Here is a 24496-nt window from a genome sequence, read left to right on the forward strand (position 1 = left end):
CACACTTGGAATATAGTGTTCAATTCTGATTGCCGCACGACCAGAAGAACGTGGAGGCTTTGGAGAGGGTACAGAAGAGACTTACCAGGATGCTGCCTGTTATGGAGGGCATCAACTATGACGAGAGGTTGGAGTAAGTTGGTTTGTTCTCATTGGAACGACGGAGGTTGAGGGGCGACGTGATAGAAGTCGACAAGCTGATGAGCGGCATGGACAGAGTGGATAGTCAGAAGCTTTTTCCCAGGGTGGAAGAGTCAATTACGAGGAGGCACAGGTTGAAGGTGTGAGGGGCAAGGTTTGAAGGACATGTATGAGGCGAGAATCTTTACAAAGAGAGTGGTGGGTGCCTGGAACTCGCTGCTGGGGATGGGAGTGGAAGCAAATATGACATTGACTTTTAAGGGGCATCTTGATAAATACATGAATAGGATGGGAAAAGAGGGATATGGTCCCCGGAAGAGTCGGGTTTTTAGTTCAGTCGGGCAGCATGGTCGGTGCAGGCGTGGAGGGCCGAAGGGCCTGTTCCTGTGCTGTAATTTTCTTTGTTCTTTGTTCTTTGAAACACTGCACTGCACCATCTCTGTTATTGCAATCTCGTCATTCATAACAGAGTGGATGAATTAATCATGCACATACATGGGTGATATAATCGGGATTATGGAGACATGACTGCAGGGTAACCAGGGATGGGAACAGAACATCCAGGGGGATTCAGTATTGAGGACAGACAGACGAAAAGGTAAAGGTGGTGGAATTATATTGCTGGTTAAAGAGGAAATGAATGCAATACTGAGCAAGGATATGAGCTCCAACAATGTGGAATTTAAATGAGCAGAGCTAAGAAAAACACCAAAGAGCAACAAAAAAAACACGTTAGCAAGGGTAGTATACAAGAGTTATATCAGCCCGACAGCTGCACCACAACGATGAAGACATTCCCTTTGACCTCTCACCTCTCTTCTCCTTCTGTACATTTGTCCCCCACCCCAGCTCAATGTCCTGGGAGCTCTTTGTAGTTGATGTTTTGCTGCTTCAAGCTTCTTGAAATTCTGAATAAAGGTGTGGAAAGTCAATTGAACCCAACGGCCTGCTTGTATGGATCACTTTGCTGATCTCTTCACACTGTTTCCCCAAGAGTCTGGCCCAGGTTGTGAACACTTTCTGTCTCCATACCTGAGGAAGGAGGTACGCCTCTAAGTGAAGATGTTATAAATCTTCAATAGATTGATTCCTGGGAGGAGGAGACATTGAACAAAATGGGCCGATGTGCCCTGGGCTTCAGAATGGACAGATGTGAGTTGCTGATCGTTGGAGGCATTGCCAAGGTCGATTGAATCATAGAATCTACAGTGCAGAAGGAGGCCATTCGGCCCATCGAGTCTGCACCAACCACAATCCCATCCAGGCCCCATCCTTGTAACCCCTCATATTTACTCTCCTAATCCCCCTGGCACTGGGGTTAATTTAGCCTGGCCAATCCACCTAACCTGTACAGCTTTGGACTGTGGGAGGAAACCGGAGCACCCGGAGGGAACCTACGCAGAATGAAACTGAGCGACTGAGCTCATCTTCCAAAATGAACACAACAGCATCAACCTGGAAACCCTAACCTCGTCTTCTCTGGAGATCCATCTGAACATCATTATTATTGCCAGGATCTGGATTAGTTTCAGAACTAGGTTTAGGACTCTATTAGCATATATTTCAAAATGCATTCATTTGAGGTGCTAGTGTGAGGAGTGATGCAGCGTGTGTATTTGCTGAGGCTCTGTACAGCCGGCAAGAATTGGATCAGTTACAATGCCTGCATCGATTGGATTGGCGAGGTCCTTTACAGTGTCTGCATTGATTGGATTGGTTAGATCCTTTACAGTGTCTGCATTGAATGGATTGGTTAGATCCTTTACAGTGTCTGCATTGATTGGATTGGCTAGATCCTTTACAGTGTCTGCATTGATTAGATTGGTTAGATCCTTTACAGTGTCTGCATTGATTGGATTGGTTAGATCATTTAGAGTTTCTGCATTGATTGGATTGGGTAGAACTTTTACAATGTCTGCATTGCCTAGATTGGCTAGATCCTTCAGAGTGTCTGCATCGCCTGGATTGGCACGATCCTTTACACTGTCTGAATTGCTTGGATTGGTTAGATCCTTTACACTGTCTGCATTGGTTGTCTTGGCTTGATCTGTTATCGTGCCTGCAGTGTTTGGATTGGTCAGATCTTTTGCAATGCTTACATTGATCGGATTGGCTATATGCTTTCCAGTGTCTGCATCACTTGGACTGGCTAGATCTCATTCAGTGTCTGCATTGTTTGGATTGGCTAGATCCTTTACAGTGTCTCCATCGCTTGGATTGGCTAGGTCCTTTGCTGACATGCATTCGTTTGATTGGCTAGATCCTTTGTGGTGTCCACATTGCTTGGATTGGCTAGATCCTTTACACTGTCTGCATTGTTTGGATTGGCTAGATCCTATACAGTTCCTGCATCACTTGGATTGGCTAGATCTTTTACAGTGTCTACATTGGTTGGATAGGCTAAATACTTCACAGTGTCTGCATCACTTGGACTGGCTAGATCCTTCACAGTGTCTGCATTGGTTTGATCCTTTGTGATGTCCGCATTGCCTCGATTGGCTAAATCCACTGCAGTGCCAACATCGCTCTGACTAGCTAGATCCTTTACAATGTCTGCATTGATTTGATTAGCTAGATCCTTTGCAGTTTTGATATGGCTTGGATTGGCTAGATCCTTTGCAACATCCAAATTGGTCCGAATTGGTTGTACTGGCTAGATCCTGTGCAGTGTCTGCATTAATTGACCATCTGAATCGATTACCATGTCAGTTTCGGTCTGATTGATGGATCGGATATTCGGTTGGAAGTTCTAAATCACTCACAGAGCTTTGAACTGTTTGAGGAGTTGTATTTCTTGCAATGATCGCGTTTGCTTCAATCGCTTGTGATCGTGCAGATTTGTAGAAATTGATGTGTGCTTTGTAACTGCTGTGTGAGCTGTCATTCCTTTGTGGTTGTGAATGAATTTCAAATACTGTATTAGTTGCATCCTGGAGTGGAACGTCACCAATAATATAACTTAATACCTTCACCGAATGCACCTAGTTTTAAAAGAAAATCTGCATCCTGGCATTCAGGAGAAATGCCCTGATGAAGACACTCTCAGATTTGGAATTTAATTACTGAATGGTCACCATCAAATGAAGGATTGCAGTGAAATAATAGGGATATATATGGATGCAAATTATGTTTTTTAATTGGACGGTACGATGCATGGGAAAATGGTGCTGTAAATGATATTAGTTAATTCGTATGGACAAGACTGTCCAGTCTTTGAATCAAGGCAGTTTCAGAAATAAATATTTTCCACCAGGGATCTCCATGCTATGATGTGGAGATGCCAGCGTTGGACTGGAGAGGGGACAGTAAGAAGTCTCACAACACCAGGTTAAATTCCAACAGGTTTATTTGGAATCATGAGTTTTTGGAGAGTCACTTATGTTTTTTTTTATGAAGAAGAAACCCGACAGTGCAGAAACAGGCCATTCGGCCCATCAAGTCTGCACCGACCACAATCCCACCCAGGCCCTACTCCCATATCCCTACATATTTACTCGCTCATTCCTCTAACCTACTCATCTCAGGACACCAAGGGGCAATTTTAGCATGGCCAATCAATCTAACCCGCACATCTTGGACTGTTCTGATGAAGGAGCAGCACTCCGAAAGATCGTGATTCCAAATAAACCTGTTGCACTTTAACCAGGTGTTGTGAGACGTCTTACAGGACTTTAACCTGGTGTTGTGAGACTTCTTACTGTGCAATCTCCATGTTGTAATCTGTTTGTTCATTTTTTTTGTCAAACGTACGTTGTACAATGGTGCAATCTTGATATCCCCGAGGTATTTCCACAGGGTATAAATTAGAGGCTTTGTGGAGGTATCACATCAGAGTTTAATAGAGAGGGAGGGAACGCCTGCAGCCCGATGTGACAGATCAGTTCACAGTGAAAATGTACTATCTTATTGAATATGTGGTTCATGTATTCTACGTGTTTCTTGCCATCATTGGTGTTCCTGGTAAGTTTTTTGATTTGATTTGATTTATTATTGTCACATTAATTGGCATCCAGTGAAGTATTGTTTCTTGCACACTATACAGAAATAGCATTCTGCGCATAGTTTACAGAGGGAGAAGGAAAGGAGAGGGTGCAGAATGCAGTGTTACAGCCGTAGCTAGGGTGCAGAGAAAGATCAACTTAATGCGAGGATGTCAATTCAAAAGTCTGATGGCAGCAGGGAAGAAGTTGTTCTTGTGTCGGTTGGTCCGTGATCTCTGACTTTTGTATCTTTTTTCCTGACAGAAAAAGTGGAAGAGAGTATGTCTGGAGTGCTTGGGGTCCTTGTTTATGCTGGCTGCTTTTCTGAGGCAGCCGGAAGAAAAGATGGAGTCAGTAGATGGGAGCCTGGTTTCTGTGATGGACTGGGCTTTGTTTATGACCCTTTGTAGGTTCTTGCGGTCTTGGACAGAGCAGGAGCCATTGCAAGTTGTGATACATCCACAAAATGCTTTCTACGGTGCATCTGTCAAGGTTAGTGAGAATCGTAGTATACAGGCCAAATTTCCTTCGCCTCCTGAGAAAGTAGAGCCATTAGTGGACTTCTTTAACCATAGCATTGGTGTGGAGGGACCAGGACAGGTTGTTGGTGACCTAGAACCTTGAAGGGACCTAGAAACTTGTAGCTCTCGGCCATTTCCACTTCATCTCCATTGATACTGTTACGGTTCAGGTTAGAATCTTCAAAATTTTGTTTTATGAAGCCACCTGAATCATAAGTGTTGCATCCTGAATTTGGCTAGGATAAGCATGATATGTTCCACTTGAGGTGTGATTCAAGAGACCCATTAGGGAGCTTTCATCAAACAAAGTTTTTTTTAGAATATAGTTAACATGTACATTAAGAAAATTAGCAAGGACCTTTCCCAATTACAGACAAGAAACAAACAATCATAATGAAGTATAACTCTTAAAGAAAATATCGACAATGTTCCAATCAATCCAATCCCGTAGACAAAAGACCCTTTCAACACGTAGAATAGAGCAGAGGCTAATGCTCATGTGATACTCGGATCGAGGTCATTCGTTGAATTCTGCAGCCAAATGCTGTTGAGACTGAGAACGGTTTGGAGACAAGACAACTTCCCAAAACAGCAGAGAGACTCTGGTCCGGCCCACAACAACAGCAAATGTTCACCCTTCAGAAAAGCAACATCTTGCTTTCAGCTGACCAACAGAATTTCCAAAGAAAACATGGAGAGGGAATATACTCCTTTCTGGCTTGCTGTCCCTTCTAAACACCAAACTCCAACCTGCAGCTCCAAACTGAAACTGTAAATGAATCCCTGTCAACTGACCTGCCCACAGTTTCTTTTCCTCCCAATAATGACATCATCTACCATAGCACTAGGCCAACTCCTCTGAACAATGACATCACCAAAAGCAGTGAGCATGAATTAGAAACAACACTTCAACGTACACTAACATCACAATGTATACAGTAGTATGTCCTGTCGGTAACCTTGTGTTATTCCCTTCGAGAGCTGCTCTCTGGTTTCACTCTGTTTCACATTGATCTAGTGTCCACTTTAACAGAGACCCCACAGCTGTGATCATGCTTGTGTTGAATCAAGTAGCCTGTTTTATAAAGCAGAGATTGATTTCCCCATCTGAGAACTAACCCTGAAACACCCAAACTGGAGTACCTCGCCTTATAATCTGTAAAACGTGTGTGTGAAGTGGTGTGTTCTGCTCTTCAGCAACCTCTAGTGGTTAAATAAAACCCTGACACTCACTCTAAAATCAATATGTAACTATTAATTTATCTAACTAACAGCAAACAAAATAACTAAACTCTGAACATACCGAATAAAATATGATTCTAATCGAATGCTGTTCAGACATATACAATTCCCAATCATTGACAGCATGGAATTGAGTCAGTCTCAAAATTACAACCGGGTTTTGTGTCTTCCGGAATATTCTGGGCCTTCTCTGTTGATTCTTCTGACTGGAACTTCTTTCTTCTTTGGTGCTTTTGCTGTCCCGATGGTGGTTCTCTTAAGGCATGGATGAAGCTATGAGACCCATCTCTCTCTCTCTCTCTCTCCAGAGCTGTTATCTCTGGAAGGTGGCAGTTGCTCTCTCTCTATCTCCCTCTGTTCCACTGCCCCCTTCTTTTACACGCCTGAAGGCTTATCAATATTTCCCACAATAGGATTGTTCGTAGGCTACCAGGACCATCAGAATTAAGTTTAAAAGGTTCTTGGTATCTAGGTGCCTGATTCAACTTGATTCACTAAAAGCAAAAGTCTGTTGTTTTGTCAAACTGCTGCTTGGCCTTTCGAAACAAATGTTTCAGTTTGGGTGCTCTGTGTATTTGCACTTTTACCTCTAAGCACAGAAAAAAACACCTCTTATCGGGACCATGCAATGCTTTCTCTTCTCGCATTTTACAATGTTACAAACACAAAATTCTAACCTCCTAATTACCAATCGCCTATTACTCTGCTCACCTGCACTCTATCCATGGATTTCCAACATGACCTCATCTGAAAATGAACTTCTGCCTGCAATTCACAGGCTGTCGGAAATAGCAAGAGTTATTAGTTAACAAGTTAACAAGCCTTTAGCGGCACATTATGTTCCAATGTGCCAGATCCTAGTGAAGGAAAACTGGGAGAAGATATCTATCAGCTGCAATTGGAACAAATGTGAGTCACGAATCAAAAGTACCTGATCACAGTTACGATGTATTACTGGGAGCATCTACCATTGTGAAATTGTTTGGAATGTTGGATCCCAACTAGAGTGTGGTTAGCACTGCTGCCTCACAGCGTCAGGGACATGGGTTCGCTTCCCAGTTTGGGCCACTGTGTATGCAGGGTCTGCTCCTTCTCCCCATGTCTGCGTGGGTTTACTCTGGGTGCCCCGGTTTCCTTCCACACTCTGAAAGACATGCTGGTTAGTTGGATTGGTCATGCTAAATTGACACTCAGTGCACCCAAACAGGCGCCAGATTGTGGCGACTCGGGGATTTTCGCAGTAACTTCATTGCAGTGTTAATGTCAGCCTACTTGTGACTCTAATAAAATATACGTTAAACTTTTGGGGACAGTCCAATGGAGATTCACTGGGATCGGATAGTTGCCCTATCAAAAGAGACTTAATAGTCTGGGTCTGTATTTCTTGGAGTTTAGAAGAGTGAGGAGTTACCTTACTCAAACGTATCAGATTCTTAGGGGGCTTGCCAGGGGAGATAGTGAGACGTGTTCACTCGTGGGAGAATTTCAAACAAGGGGACATCGCTACAAGACAAAGGGTTGGTCATTTAAAACTGACGTGCGTAGAAATTTCTTCTCCCAGAGGGTGGCGAACCTCTGGAATTCTCTGCCCCAAAGAGTAGCAGAGGCTGGATCACGAGGCGTACTTGGAGTGGAGGTGGATAAATATTTGATAAATTGAGGAATAGAGGGCTCTGGGAAAATGGCACAGAAAAGGAGTTGAGGCTGGCGTAGATCAGCCATAAATAGTGGGGCAGACTAGAGGGGCCTGTGGTCTACTACTGCCTCCATATTTTTGCATCTTTAGATTTATTTGTATAAATATGGAGCAACAAAATATCAGCAGGAGCGTGGTGCTGTAGAAACTAGAATCGAAGGGATTTTACCCCAGCTCTTTATACTTTCATTTCCGTTTCAGAAGCCCCATGTTTGGTTTGAAATTATATATTCTTGTCACTTTTTTCCAGGAACATTTGGAGAACTTACAGTGGTGAACCAAATGCAGCATGCAACACAGATGTCCTGAAAATAATTTGCCATTAATGTGTCGGTAGAAATGATAGTTAAAATTAAATTAATTACTGATGTCACATGGAGGCTTGCACTTACACTGCAATGAAGTTAACCACTGGTTCGGGCACATTTATGTACATTTACTCTGTATTCACAGTTGATTTGAATTTTTTTTTTAATTGATTTTATTTGTCATTGTTATGTGTATTGGGAAACAGTGAAAAGTATTGTTTCTTGCACGCTATACAAACAAAACATACCGTACATAGAGAAGGTCCAGAGATGTGCAGGCTAGTTTGATTCGCTTTGCAAAGTTGCCCCTTTGTGTCAGGGGACCAGGAGGGTACATTTATGGGGTTACAGGGATGGGACCTGGGTGGGATTGTTGTTGGTGCAGGCGCGATATGCCAAACGGCTTCCTTCTGCATCGTAGATTCTGTAATGAGAGGAGAGGGTGCAGAATGTACTGTTACTGTCATAGCTAGGGTGTAGAGAAAGATCAGCTTAATGAGAGATAGGTCCACTCAAAAGTCTGATGGCAGCAGGGGAGAAGCTGTTCTTGTGTCGGTTAGTACGTGCTCTCACACTTTTACATCTTTTGGAAGAAGGTGGAAGAGAGTATGTCCGAGGTGTGGGGGATTATTGACATTTATCTTAATGTCAATTTTCAGACATTGTTTATTAAGTGTCACTCTGCATCCCTGCTCCATATCAATGGCGTTAATTCTGAGTATGAATGGTCTCGCTGCAAATATTTGGGGAACATCACCTTCACCACATCACAAATCTGACTTAAGAACTTTGTGACATTTTTCAATCATTTTTCTCTTCGTTCTAATTCTGCTGCTTCTCCCCAAACTCCACTCACTCTGAGGTCAGTCATGAGTCTGCTTTGTTGTAATTTGCAGATGTTCTTAGAGTCATAGAGTCATGGAGATATACAACACGGAAACAGACCCTTCAGCCCAACTCCTCCATGCCGACCAGGTTTCCGAAATGCAACTAGTTCCATTCACCGGCGTGTGTCCTATTTCCCACTAAACCTCTCCCATCCATGTACCTGTCCGAATGTCTTTTAAATGTTATAGTTGTACCCGCCTCCACCACCTCCTCTGGCAACTCAATCCATACACACAACACGCTGTGTGTGAAAACGTTGTCCCTCAGATCCCTTTTAAATCTTTCCCCTCTCACCTTAAACCCATGCTCTTTCAGTTTTGGACTCCCCCCTACCCTGGGGAAAAGACAGTGCTATTCACCTGATCTATGCCCTTCATGATTGTATAAATCTCTATAAGGTCACCCCCCATCACCCTACGTGCCAGGGAAAAAAGCACCAGCAGATTTGAGTGTGTTGTTTTAGTAAGCTCTGAACCTATCCTGTTGTGGGAATGTTGCTATGTAATTGGGGGTATAGAGATGGGGAGCACTGGCAAACTGGAGGAGAAGAGCATCTGTCACCTGTTGAATGACAGCTTAGTTCAGCTCTCCGAGAGACAGAGAAACTGGCTGGCTATCATAGCTGCATTTATGTATTGAAAGAAAGCCTCATCTTGATAGCAAAAGGAAGCCAGAGATCCCAGAATGAGGACAGAAGACTGTGGAAGATGAAAACCTGGCTGTGTTTTGAGAGTGACTAAAAATTCTATTTTTTTTGTTAATAAGTGGAAATTATATTCATCGAAACAGCACTCTTTTAGATCAGTGTTTTATTGGGTTGTTGATAATTTAGTTAACCTGTTCATTGTTAGTTAGATAAATAAAGTTGACTTTCAGAGAGAGTCTCGGGTAGTTATTTTGATTTAACCACTAAAAGTTGCCAGTAGTAATATTTCTCACACTTTTTAACAGATTATAAAGGGAGGCACTCCTCTTTGAGTGGTTAACTGTTACTTCTGAGAGAGAGGATCAAACTCCCCTTTACAACAATCCACTCGGCCATATTCAAGGTTGGGTTGACAAGTGGTGACTGACATTAGTGTGACTCAAAGAACAAAGAACAAAGAACAGTACAGCACAGGAAACAGGCCCTTCGGCCCTCCAAGCCTGTGCCGCTCCTTGGTCCAACGAAACCAATCATTTGTGTCCCTCCATTCCCAGGCTGCTCATGTGACTATCCAGATAAATCTTAAACGATGTCAGCGTGCCTGCCTCCACCACCCTACTTGGCAGCGCATTCCAGGCCCCCACCACCCTCTGTGTAAAAAACATCCCTCGAATATCTGAGTTATACTTCGCCCCTCTCACCTTGAGCCCGTGACCCCTCGTGATCGTCACTTCTGATCTGGGGAAAAGCTTCCCACCGTTCACCCTATCTATCCCCTTCATAATATTGTACACTTCTATTAGATCTCCCCTCATTCTCCGTCTTTCTAGGGAGAACAACCCCAGTCTACCCAATCTCTCCTCATAGCTAAGACCCTCCATACCAGGCATCATCCTGGCAAACCTTCTCTGCACTCTCTCTGACGCCTCCACGTCCTTCTGGTAGTGCGGCGACCAGAACTGGACGCAATACTCCAAATGTGGCCTAACCAGCGTTCTATACAGCTCGCTCACCATAATGCCTTGGAAATATATCGGGAGTTCCTTCACTGTCGCTGGGGTCAAAATCCTGGAATTCCCTCCCCAACAGCTCATGGATAATAGAGAGTAGAGAGCTTGAGTGTGGCGTGGCCTGCTGTCTGTGTACAGACAAGGGGTCCGCGAGGTCGGGGAACATTCCACATCACTTTCAGGGAAATTCCAGAACCATTTTTGGTAAACCTGGTCCTTTTTTGCACAGTTGTGTTTTATTTTCATGGGAATCAGCTCGCAAGGTCAGGTCAGCCATTTTGAGAATGGCATTTCACTGAAGAAGCCATTATTTATAAATAATAATCAGTCAAACTTCATAAATCAAGGAATTCTAGGAATTGGACATGGTCCTGAACTAGTGATTCAACAATTAGTGAGCATTGATTCAATTAGAATTGAATGTGTGAAAATTTGTAATAGCGTGGGACGATTCTATTTTCATGTTAGAAAATACTGTAGGATGTTTGTAGATGTACATATAGTCAGAAGAAATAATTTCAGACAACATTTCCAAATTTTGCTTACACCAGAACATGATGGGCTGACAAGATCTCCCTCAACTATACAACTGATTGTTTATAATCTGAGCAAGATTACTAAACAAGAAGCGATGTCTGCAACATTCGTTATCCACAAACAAACATGCAACTGAAGGCAAATTAGATCAATCAAACTACAGCTCGAACCAATCAATAAGCTCAACAAAGATTGATAGAAACATAGAAACTAGAAGCAGGAATAGGCCATTCAGCCCTTCCAGCCTGTTCTGCTATTCATTATGATCATGGCTGTTCATCAAAATTAAATATCCTGATCCCCCTTCTCTCCATATCCCTCGATCCCTTTCGCACTAAGAGCAATATCTAATTTGTTCTTGAAATCACACAACGTTTTGGCCTCAGCCTTCTGTGGCAGTGAATTCCACACATTCACCACCCTCTGGGTGAAGGAATTTCTCCTCACCTCAGTCCTAAGAGGTTTACCCCTTATCCTCAAACTATGACCCTTAGTTCTGGACTCCCCCACCACTGGGAACATTCTTTCTGAATCTACCCTGTCTAACCCTGTTAGAATTTTATAAGCTTCTATGAGATCCCCTCTCACGCTTCTAAACTACAGTGGTCAAATCAGATACAAGCTGACAGGATTAGCCATTGCATCCCCTCCGGGCTTGATCTGACACTTCATCTCAGCTAAAAGTCCGAGATCACTTCCACAGAAAGAATCATAGAAACTCTACAGTGCAGAAGGAGGCCATTCGGCCCATTGGGTCTGCACTGACTACAATCCCACCCAGGCCCTATTCCCATAACCCCATGCATTTACCCTAACTGGTCCTCGTGACGCTAAGGGGCAACTTCGCATGGCCAATCCACCTAACCCGCATATCTTTGGAGTGTGGGAGGAAACCGGAGCACGCGCAGGAAACCCGCACGGACATGGGGAGAATGTGCAAACTCCACACAGACAGTGACCCGAGGCCTGGAATTGAACCCACGTCCCCGGCGCTGTGAGGTGGCAGTGCTAACCACTGTGCCATCGTGCCACCCCTTTGAGAAATTGCATCAGGTAGAGACTCACTGGTTTAACCTCACTAATTACTCTGATTCTTCACTCTACCCTGGCCTCGGCAAATACCATCCCAGGCCACAGCACACCACCAGTCCAATGGACCAGCCTCATCAGCTGCTTGGGTGTATCCTAATTGAGGTGTGAAAATTATTATGGTAGATTGAACTGTTCTGTCCAGCGGAGATGCTAATTATCAAATGGCACAACTTTAAGATGATTAATAGAATGATTCGAGGAGACACACAAGTTTGTTCACCCAGACGATGATGGGTATCAGGAATTATATAGCTGTTTGATGCTGGAAAAAACAAATTATTTAAAAGGCTAGCTCGATCCCTGCCGGAAGCTTCATTTTATTAATTTACTGCATGTGGGTACCGCTGGCTTGACCAGCATTTATTGCCCATCCCTCATTAGGATTGAGAAGGTATTCGTGAGATATGTCCTGAACCTGCTATAGTCCATGTGGTGTAGGTACACCCACAGTGCTTGTAGAGAAGGAGTTCCAGGATTTTGACCCCAGCAACAGTGAAGGAACTCCTGGTATATTTCAGAGCCAGGATGGTGTGTGAGTCGCGAATGTTACTGGTTACTTATTAATCCCAGATTGCATATGGACCAGGTTGGGCTGCATCTAGACATGCTTCAGTATCTCCCGGGTGGCGAATGGTGCAGAGCATTGTGCCGTCACCAGCAACATTGACAACTCTGACCTTATGATGGAAGGCAGATTATTGATGAAGCAGCTGAAGATGGTGGGACGGAGGACACTAACCCTGAGGAACTCCTGCAGTGATGCGTTGTGTGTTGCATGCAGTAAGGTTTCATTCATAGAATCATAGAATCCCTCCAGTACAGAAAGAGACCATTCGGCCCATCGAGTCTGCACCGACCACAATCCCACCCAGGCCCTACCCCCATATATTTTACCCACTAATCCCTCTAACCTACGCATCTCAGGACACTAAGGGGCAATTTTAGCATGGCCAATCAACCTAACCAGCACATCTTTGGACTGTGGGAGGAAACCAGAGCACCTGGAGGAAACCCATGCAGACACGGGGAGAATGTGCAAACTCCACACAGACAGTGACCCAAGCCAGGAATCGAACCCAGGTCCCTGGAGCTGTGAAGCAGCAGTGCTAACCACTGTGCTACTGTGCCGCCCATTCTAGGAACGTGGAACTTAAATGAGTGACTTGTAGCTTCTCTCACTCTCTCTCTTTTTCTTTGGCCAACCAAGCTGAATGGCCTATTTCTTTGATTTGATTTATTATTGTCATCTGTATTAGCATCCAGTGAAAACTATTGCTTCTTGCGCGCTATACAGACAGAGAAGGAAATGAGAGAGTGCAGAATATGGTGTTATGGTTCGGGTTTAGAGAAAGATCAACTGAGTGCAAGGTAGGTCCATTCAAAAGTCTGATGGCAGCAGGGAAGAAGCTGTTCTTGAGTGGGTTGGTACGTGACCTCAGACTTTTGTATTTTTTTCCCAATGGAAGAAGGTGGAAGAGAGAATGTCCGGGGTGCGTGAGGTCCTTGATTATGCTGGCTGCTTTTCCCGAGGCAGCGGGAAGTGTAGACAGAGTCAATGGATGGGAGGCTGGTTTGCGTGATGGATTGGATTACAATTCTGTGCGAATTTATCTGTGCTTCCATTGTGTCTATTAACATCTTCAAGTTCCGATGAAAGTGTATCAGCCGAAGGATTCCCTCTCCGTTTAAAAAATAATTCCCGGGACATGGGCGTCGCTGGCTGGCCAGCATTTATTGTCCATCCCTAGTTGCCCGAGGGCAGTTGAGAGTCAACCACATTGCTGTGGCTCTGGAGTCACATGTAGGCCAGACCGGGTAAGGAAGGCAGATTTCCTTCCCTAAAGGACATCAGTGAACCAGGTGAGTTTTTTGGACAATTGACAAGCAAGCAAGTGAACTGTTGAGAGGCCGGTTGGGTTGTCGTTGAGTTAATGACCCAATTTGTGCTCCAATCCTATCTTTACAGACTGAATCAGAGAGCGAATATTTGCTGAATAATTTCCTGTCCCTGTCCCCTTCTTCTCTTGCAGTTAATTTACTGGGAATTGTGATCCTGTCTCGGGGGCACTGCAGCCTCTCCGCCTGCACCACTCGCTACCTCTTAGCCATGGCATCGGCGGATCTACTCGTCGTTATCACAGACGTTATACTAGCCAAAATCTATTATTATTATTTTCCAGTAACTTCACTGGACATCACTCCTGTGTGTAGCTTTCGCTTTACATTGATTCTTGTAGCCACAGACTGCTCTGTCTGGTTCACCATCACTTTTTCCTTGGATCGATGTGTGGCCATTTGTTCCCAGAAACTGAAGACAAAATACTGCACAGGGAAAACTGCGGCAGTGATTATCACATCAACTTGCATTGCTGCCTGTTTGCAAAACATCCCTTTCTACTTTGCATATGAACCTGGAACATTTGTCCTCTCTACGCCATATTTTTGTTACTTTAAGCAAAATTATTACACCGATCCAAGGTGGCTGGGATTTCAGTGGTTCAACAAGTCTCTCACGCCATTGCTCCCATTCTTTTTAATTCTGTTGATCAACGCTCTGACAGTCAGACACATTTTAGTGGCCAGTCGAGTCCGCATGGGACTGAGAGGTCAGAATAAGGGAGAGAATCACAGTGACCCAGAGATGGAGAGCAGAAGAAAGTCTGTGATTTTGCTCTTCGCCATATCCGGCAGCTTCATTCTCCTGTCGTTGCTGAATGTCATAGCTTTCTTATATTCTACCATCGTAGGATCGAACGGGACTTCCTTTATATTGGAGCAAGTCGGAAATGTGCTGCTGCTTTTTAACTGCTGCACAAACACTTTTATTTATGCGGGGACACAGGCCAAGTTCAGGGAGAAGTTCAGGAATGCAATGAGGAATCTTGTCACATAACCTGTTGAAGTCATGAATGAACAAGATGACCACCGGAAACCCTTTGGGGCAAGTGGCCCCTGAGGGGCAAGTTTTCCACACAGGGAATGGTAGGTGTCCCTAACGCGTTGCCAGGGGTGCTGGTGGAAGCAGGTATGATAGGGGTGTTTAAGGGATTTTTAGATAAGCACATGAATACGCAAGGGATAGAGGGATATTGGCCAAAGGCAGCCAAAAGGGACAAATTAAATTTGGTGTCATGTTCAGCATGGGCCGAAGGGCCTGGTCCTGTGCTGTAGTATTCTAGCCGCATGTTTCCAGTCTCTCAATGGAATGCTTCGCCTCAAACCAATGAGGGAGCTCTGGTCAGTGACTGGCCAATCGGGGAGCTCTTTCCTGTGACTGAAGTTCGCCTCAACCAATCAAGCATACATTCCCTCTGTCATGTCCTGTCGCCCAATCAGAAGCAAAGAGCTGTGACGGAACCTGGTCTATTGGAAGTTGACTAAAATAAAACAAACTCCCGCCTATCCAATTGGAGCCGAGCGATGTTCGGGCGATAGCAGCCTTATCCAATCAATGAGCTCCGACATCCCTGTCTTTTTGGCAGGAACATTGATGTCATGCTGCTCATTCCTGGCGGGAGGCGGGGCAACGATGCTTAAAGCGAAGCTTCACTGAAATTAAAGTTGTACAACTGTATTTCACTGAAGACATTTGAAACTGGATTCTGAGAGCGGGACAGGAAAAGAGTCAGGAGGATAACAAAATCCGATCACTTTAAGAATCGGTGGAACAGTTGTTAGCACTGCTGCCCCACAGCAGTAGTGACCCGGGTTCAATTCCCAGCTTGGGTCACTTTATGTGTTCTCCCCGTGTCTGCCTGGGTTTCCTCCGGGTGTTCCGGTTTCCTCCCACAGTCTGAAGGACGTGCTAGTTAGATGCATTGGCCGTGCGAAATTCTCCCTCAGTGTACCCGAAGAGGCACCGGAGTGTGGCAACTCGGGGATTTTCACAGTAACTTCATTGCAGTGTTAATGTAATCCTACTTGTGACAATTCAATAAACTTTGATGCAGAAGAAGTCCATTGGTCTAAATGTGTCTGCATCAGCTTTTCGAGTGTCCTGTTCACTCAGTGTCATTATCCTGCCTGTTCTCCTGCACAGTCTTCCTTCTCACACTGTGTCTCATTCCCTTGTGAATGCTCCAGTCGTCTCAACTGCATTCAGCGCTTTCCAGTCTCTGCCCACACCTTATGGAACAAGAGTTCTCCTCATACCGGTTTGCCCCTTTTACCAGCGAGGTTAAATGGATCTTCTCATTCTCTCTCCTCTTGCAAGTGGCTGCTTGTTCTCTTTGTCATTGACATTCTGGGTGGATGTAAACAGCACTAATATCTCCTCTCACCACCCGTCCAGAATCATCAAATTGTCCTGACTGCCTCCTGCCCTCCCCACCGACACACACTCAAGCACACACACACGCACACACACACACTCAGACACACACACACACACACACACACACACACACACACTCACTCAGCCACACATGCTCATACACACACACTCACTCTCACACTCATACACACGCACTCACACACTCATACACACGCACTCACACACTCACACAGTCACATTCAGACACACACACTCACACAAACACACATACACTCACACACACTCGCTGAAACATACACACACACGTACACACACATTTAGGCACACACTCACTCACACACTCACACACACAATCTCACACACCCACAGACATACACACTCACACACACGCACACACACTCAAACACGCACACTCACACGGACACACACACACACACTCTCACTGACACACACATACACACGCACTCACACTCACAGATACACACACTTAGACATACACACTCACATACACTCTCACACTCACGCACAATCACACACACACTCTCACACACACATACACACTCGCAAACTCATTCACACAATACTCACATGCGCACACACATAGTCACAAACTCACACAAAAACACACACACACACACGCACACGCACACACACATACTCACACACACACTCACAATCATATACACACTCTTACACACACATTCACACACACACTCACCACACATACACGACTTCAATCACACATACACACTCAAACACAATTACACACACGCACACACACTCTCACACTCACACGTCCACAGACTCTCACAAACACAGTCACATACTCACTGTCTCACTCAGGCACAAACTCACTCACACTCATAGACACACACCCATACTCACACACATGTACAGACAGATGCATACACTCATACAAACACATTCCCACACACGCACGCACAAATAAACACATACATCATCACACTCGCTGAGAGAGCAGAGAATTTGATAGGCGAGTTCATAAGGTTTATGGGACACTTGGTTTAATCAGTCATGGTGTGGAGTATAAGAGCAAGGTGGTAATGTTGGTGTTCTCCAGAGCTTTGGTGAGGCCGGAGCTGGAGTTGTGTGTGCAGTTCTGGTCACCTCACTATAGGAAGGATGTGATTGCCCTAGAAAGCATGCAGAAGAGATTCACCAGGATGTTGCTCGGGATGGATCATCTGAGCTACAAGGAGAGGCAGATCGGCGTTGGGTTGTTTTATTTAGAGCAGAAAAGGCTGAGGGAGGACATGATTGAGATGTATAAGGCTATGAGGGGTATGGACAGGTGAGTCGGGAGTTGAGTAGAGAGCAGCTGTTCCCCTGGGTTGAGGGGTCAATCATGAGGGGAAGAGTTTTAGGGTAAGAGGCAGGAGAGTCGGGGGGGATTTGAGAAAAAAATCTTTTCACTCAGAGAGTGGTGGGATCTTGAATGCACTGCCTGTGAAGGTAGTGGAGGCCGGAAACCTTACAACATTTATAAAATATTTGGATGAGCGCTTGAAAACATCATTCATGGATATGGAAAAGTGCAGGAAAATGTTGTGGCTTTAGTGGTAGATATTGCTGGTGCAGACTTGATGGGCCGAAGGGCCTTTTCTATGCTGCATGACTCTGTGGCACAAACATACACACACATACGCACAAACACACAAACAACACACACAAACGTGTGCACAGACATACATACACATGTTCACACACACACACAAGCACGTTCACAAATACATACACGCAAATGCATACACAACCAAAACACATGCACACACAGACACAAACACACACGCACACACACAAACACACACACACGCACACACACAAACACACACACACACACACACACACACACATATACAGACACACACACACACACACACACATAATACAAAAGGAGCATCAAAAAGTTGCTTCAATCTGCAAATGTACAGGTCAAGAGAGTTAGTGCTAAAAAAGCACTTGACTGTGCAGAGAACAGAGAGGAAATAAATGGGATTGACATCGATTACAAAGTCTGGAATAAAATTTCATTCAGATCTTCTTTCACGGAGGTCAGAAGGCTCCAAACCGATGCAGTCAGCGCAAGGGACCACGGTTCGATTCCCAGCTTGGGTCACTGTCTGTGTGGAGTTTGCACGTTTTTCCCGTGTCTCCGTGGGTTCCCTCCGGGTGCTCCGGTTTCCTCCCACAGTCTGAAAGACGTGCTGGTTCGGTGTATTGGCCATGCTAAATTTTCCCTCAGTGTGACCCAAACAGACGCCAGAGTGTGGCGACTGTGGCAATTTCACAGTAACTTCATTGCAGTGTTAATCTAAACCTTACTTGTGACTAATAAATAAACTTTAAACTTTATAATTCACCTTGACAATTGAGATGACTTCACAAGATGAGAAAACCATGCAGACAAAAATTAGCCTTGTCGGTACAAGATTCTCCATAGAAACAGTGTAGATGTGGCCGGGTACCCAAACTATGTAACGCTCCTTTACTGTATAAGCTGCTCGTTAGCTGATCAAGTGGCAAATTAAGATTTTTCTGATCTGATTTGATTACATTTATTATCGTCACTTGAATTAATACACAGTGATAAGTGTTGTTTCTTGAGCGCTACAGAGACAAAGCATATTGTACATAGAGGAGGATAGGAGAGGGTGCAGAATGTAGTGTAACAATCATAGCAATAAGCGAAAGAACAACTTAATACAAGGTAGGTCCATTCAAAAGTCTGGTGGCAGCCGGGAGGAAGCTGTTCTTGAGTCAGTTGGTATGTGTCCTCAGACTTTTGTATCTTTTTTTCTCGACAGAAGAAGGTGGAAGAGAGAATGTCTTTGATTATGCTGGCTGCTTTTCCTGAGGCAGTGGGAAGTGTAGGCAGAGTCAATGGATGAGAGGCTGGTTTGCGTGATGGACTGGGCTACGTTCACAACCCTCTGTAGTTTCTTGAGGTCTTAGTCAGAGCAAGAGCCATACCAAGCTGTGATACATCCGGAAAGGATGCTTTCTGTGATGTGTCTGTAAAGGTTGGTGAGAGTCGCAGTGGACATGCCGAATTTCCTTAGCCTCTTGAGAAAGTAGAGGCGGTGGTGGGCTTTCTTAACTCTAGAGTCGGTGTGGAGGGACAAGGCAAGATTGTTGGTCATCTGGACACCTAGAAACCTGAAGCTCTCGACCATTTCCACTTCGTCCCCATTGATGCAGACAGGGGCATGTCCTCCACCATTGGGCTTGCATGCAGGAAAATATTATTGACCCGAGTGCGAGACATCCAGTCCACATGACTCCCACAGCTCCATATTGTCTTAAACAGCAAACTATCATGCGTCATATACAAGACCTCGCCTTGGTCTCCTTGATGGTTAAGGGTCTCGACGTTTCGAGCAAAAAGATGGTTTAAAGTAATTTATCTTTGTTTGGTGGCGAATGGGAATAAGATAAAAGTAAATGTGTTTGCGTTAAGAACGACCATTTATTTTTACTTTAAATTTTGCCTCCACCTAATGTGCCTTCCGATGGTTAGAAACTATAAAATAAGTGGACTGCTGCCTGGCAAGAAAGGCCTCCGAGTAAGTGAAGCTGTTAGTCCAGCTGAGAGAAGGAAGAGGCATTTGGAAGGAGAAGTCTTGAGATTTTGTGATTACAGGCAGGGCAATGTGAGGGGACAGAAAGCAAGCCCCAAATAAACAGCAGAGAAGTCCCATAAAAACAGGGAATGGGGCAGGAGAATATTTCAGACAGAACACGAGGCCAAGGGCAAGGAACAGGACCGGTTCAGTTAGGTTTAAGTGCAGATCCGAATTCAAAAGGCAAGGCTGCAGGAAAGCAGGAAGAAAGCAAAGTGGGCTGGTGTGAAATCGGAGATCAAAGCAGACCAGTAATGTTTTGACTCCTCTCCCCAGGCCGATGCAGCATTGCTGTACTATTGACCTGACTGGCTACCTGACAGATTTTGTGGAAATGAAGTCTGAACGCAGCTGGCGATCTTGGGAGAGTGGGGGGAGGGGGGTGGAGAGTTGAGGGGGGGGGCAGAAGGATCCTGGATGGAAAGTTTGAAACTGTGGAGGTGGATCCTTGGTGAAAACAAAAAGCATCATTTGGGAAAAGATTCCAAGGTGTGTTCTTTGAAAATGAAGATTGGAAATTCTTGTACGAGCAATTGGCTGACAGTGTGACAAGTATCTGTGGGCTATTGTTGAGAACTCCGTAGAAGCTGCTTGGTTGACATATGTCACTTGGTTTGAGCGGGTGGGGCTTCCAATCAGGTTGTCCATTGCATTACAGTGTTGTACCTGTTAATTCTCAGATACTTTCAACCAGTTTACTTACTCCAAGGTTTTACCCCGGTGCCCTTATTTGCAAGGTGGACAAAGGACAAACACAAGTAAGGGTTCAACAAGTTTATTAAATAACACTATTAACCCTTAAATTACCCACATAAAACAAGAGGATACCCCAGATTCAAGTATACTACCCGTAAAGGTGGTTTGGTTAAACTGCAGGCCCGATTCTCTGAGTCCCTCTGGTCTGTCGTCACGAAGGTGAGTCTCGATGGCCGCTTCTTCCTTCCTTGCTTCTCCGGTCAGTCTTCCGAATGGTCACAGCCGCCTCCCCTGTCGATTCTTCGCTGCAGTGTGCCTCTGAATGTGTCCCTTTATCCCCAGCCTGCTTGCCTTTCCAGAAACTTCTCTGGCTTCCGGCCAATGAGGTCCCAGGAGGGGGTCCAATACCCCCCAGGTTTCGTGATGTCTGCCTGACAGGACACCAGGGTCCACCCCCCAGGTGTCCATCTCCATGTTGTTGAACTTGTTATCAGGTAAGGTTTCTACAGGATCTCTTGGTGACAGAAAGTCTGGCCCGATCTGGGCTTCTAACAATAGACCGATGCATTTCAATGAGGTGCCATGATCTCCTGCTAAGTCTCAAGTAGAGTGTAACGACCTTTGATGGGTGGTTGATGGGTCAGGCACAGACACTTTGTGTATTGTACAATTGGCCTGCCTGAGGTGTGACTGTGTTTGATTTCAAAATGCTCAATTCTTTAATTTAGGATATCCAATTTTATCAGCCTTAAAACTAGGCCCTGTTTATATCACCACAACAGAGACTGCGCACGTACCGTGAACATTAAAATATTAAATAGATTTTGTAATTTGGATTATTCTAACAAATTGCTATGTACCTGTAACTTTTCTTTGATGTGGAAATGGTGGTGTATTGTAGCCCAAAGAACCTTGTTTAATAAACACACTGTTCTTCTATTCAAAGTTGGACAGCTGACACTGGTGACTCAGTAACCACACAGATATCGGATTTGTCAAAACCTAAAGTTGGAATCATGAGATTTTTATCAGTCACGTGTTCTCCTGTCACATTTCCATTTCCCTCTCCATTCTGAGCCGTGTAAGACCCTGTAGCGCATGCGCAATTCCGCCGCCGACATTATTTGATGAAAAATGAGTCATTATTCTTTCCTTTTTCTCTTTAATATTTCCTCCGGGCGGTGAGAGTGATGTATGGCTCAGAATTTAATCTTCATTTCTTTCCCAGATCAGAATTTTCAAAAAATAAACGGTTGCGGGAGGTGCCGGTTACTCTGACGTCACTCCAATATGGCGATCGCTATGACGTCACTCCAATATGGCGATCGCTATGACGTCACTCCAATATGGCGATCGCTATGACGTCACTCCAATATGGCGATCGCTATGACGTCACTCCAACATGGCGATCGCTATGACGTCACTCCAATATGGCGATCGCTATGACGTCACTCCAATCTTGTGGCCGCCGCTCGGGCCCCGCCCCTTGGGTCCCAGATGTTTCACCAACGAGCAGTGGCCGAGCCCCGGAGACAATTGGCACTGGGGGTAGCAGCGGCGCCTAGTGGCCGGGAGGGTCAGAGAGACTGGGGATCCTCTTCAAATCTAAACTTCAGCTTCTCAAATTCACCCCATCCATTCACCCATACAACAAGAACCATTCTCTCTGCAGCAGCTTCACTTTCACTCTGTATTCCCCACTTTATCACATCAACCCTGCTCCCAGATACTTTACACTGTTAAATATCACAATTCCAACTTAATAACATGTCCCATGTATTAGTTCAGGGGGCTGGCAGACTGATCATAGATTCTCTCCAGTGCAGAAAGAGACCATTCAGCCCATCAAATCTGCACCAACACCAATCCCACTTCGGCCCTATCCTTGGAACCCCATCTACCTCGCCTGCGAATCCTCCTGACACTAATTATCAATTTAGCAAGGCCAATCCTGCTAACCTACACATCTTTAGAGTGTGGGAGGAACCGGGACACCCAGAAGAATCATAGAATCATAGAAACCCTACAGTACAGAAAGAGGCCATTCGGCCCATCGAGTCTGCACCGACCACAATCCCACCCAGGCCCTACCCCCATATCCCTCCATATTTTACCCGCTAATCCCTCTCTTCTACGCATCCCAGGACACTAAGGGGCAATTTTAGCATGGCCAATCAACCTAACCCGCACATCGTTGGACTGTGGGAGGAAACCGGAGGACCCGGAGGAAACCCACGCAGACACGAGGAGAATGTGCAATCTCACACAGACAAGGGGAGAATGTGCAGATTCCCCACAGACAATGACCTGAGGATGGAATTGAACCCGGGTCCCTCTGAGGCAGCATTGCTCACCACTGTGCCGCCCATTCATACTTCTTCACCCAGAAATCTCTTCCCCCAGAGGGTGGTGGGAATCTGGAACTCACTGCCTGGAAGGGTGGTCGAGGTGGGAATCTGCACACCATTTAAGAAGCATTTAGCTGAACACTTGCAAGGCCACAGTGTACAAGGCTCCAGACCAAGTGCTGGATAATGGGATCAGAATAGATTAGAACCAGGGGCCACAGTCTCACAGTCAGTGGAAATGCAGACTGAGATAAGGTGGTGTTTCTTCACTCAAGGCTAGTTTAATCATTGGACTTCTTTAGCCTCGAGGGCTCAGTCACCAAATATGTTCTGGACAGAGATCTATCAATTTCTAGATAGTAAATAAATCAACAGATCCTGCAGAGAAATGGGGTTGAAGGAGCAGAGCAACTAGGATCTAATTGAATGTTGGGATAGGTTTGAGGGGCTGAATGGTCCTCCTTCAATTACACGTATTTCTAGGGTACTATTTTAATGGTTCTGTGTAAGGTGGAGAGTTCAGAGCAGTTTCTGTAGCCGTTGTACATTTGTGTCACTTTGTGGGTTGTTCATGTTAATGTTATGTTGGAGTGAGAGGCTATAATGGTTGGTTCCAATGCATTGGACTGAGGGACTGTATCTGCGGTGAAGAGCGATATTGATCTCCAGGGCTGTGCTTTTGAGGTCAGATAAAGTGCCGTAGTTCATAACCGAGTGAAGGGGCATCACTGAGACAAGGTAGCACAGTGGCACCGTGTTTAGCACTGCTGCCTCACAGCACCATGGATGCGGCTTCAATTTCGGCCTTGGGTGACTGTGGAGTTTGTACGTTCTCCCCGTGTGTGCGTGGGTTTCCTCCGATGCTCCAGGTTCCTTCCACAGTCCAAAGATGCACAGTTTACGTGGATTGGCCACATTAAATTGTCCCTTGGTGTCCAAACATGTGCAGGTTAGGTGGATTGGCCATGTTAAATTGTCCCTACTATCCAACGATGTGTAGGTTAGGTGGAGTGGCTATGCTAAATTGTCCCTTGGTGTCCACACATGTGTAGGTTAGGTGGATTGGCCAAGTTAAGTTGTCCCTTGTGTCAAACGATGTGTAGGTTAGGTGGAGTGGCTGTGCTAAATTGTCCCTTACTGTCTAAAGATGTGTAGGTTCGGTGGAGTGGCCATGCCAAATTGCCCCTTAGTGTCCAAAGATGTGTTGGTGAGGTGGATTGGCCATGCTAAATTGTCCCTTAGTGTCCAAAGATGTGTTGGTGAGGTGGATTGGCCATGCTAAGTTGTCCCTCAGTATCCCAAGATGATAGGGTGATGAGCGGGGCAAATATGTGGCCTTGGTGCGATGCTCTGTCAGACAGTCAGTGCAGACTCGAGGGGCTGTATGGCTTCCTTCTGCACTGTAGCAATTCTACTTACTTATAAGATGTCATCGAGAGACAACAACAGAAATCACTGGAAAATCTCAGCAGGTCTG

This window comes from Mustelus asterias, chromosome 16 (genome assembly GCF_964213995.1).
Source record: "Mustelus asterias chromosome 16, sMusAst1.hap1.1, whole genome shotgun sequence".
NCBI classification, from domain to species: Eukaryota; Metazoa; Chordata; class Chondrichthyes; order Carcharhiniformes; family Triakidae; genus Mustelus; species Mustelus asterias.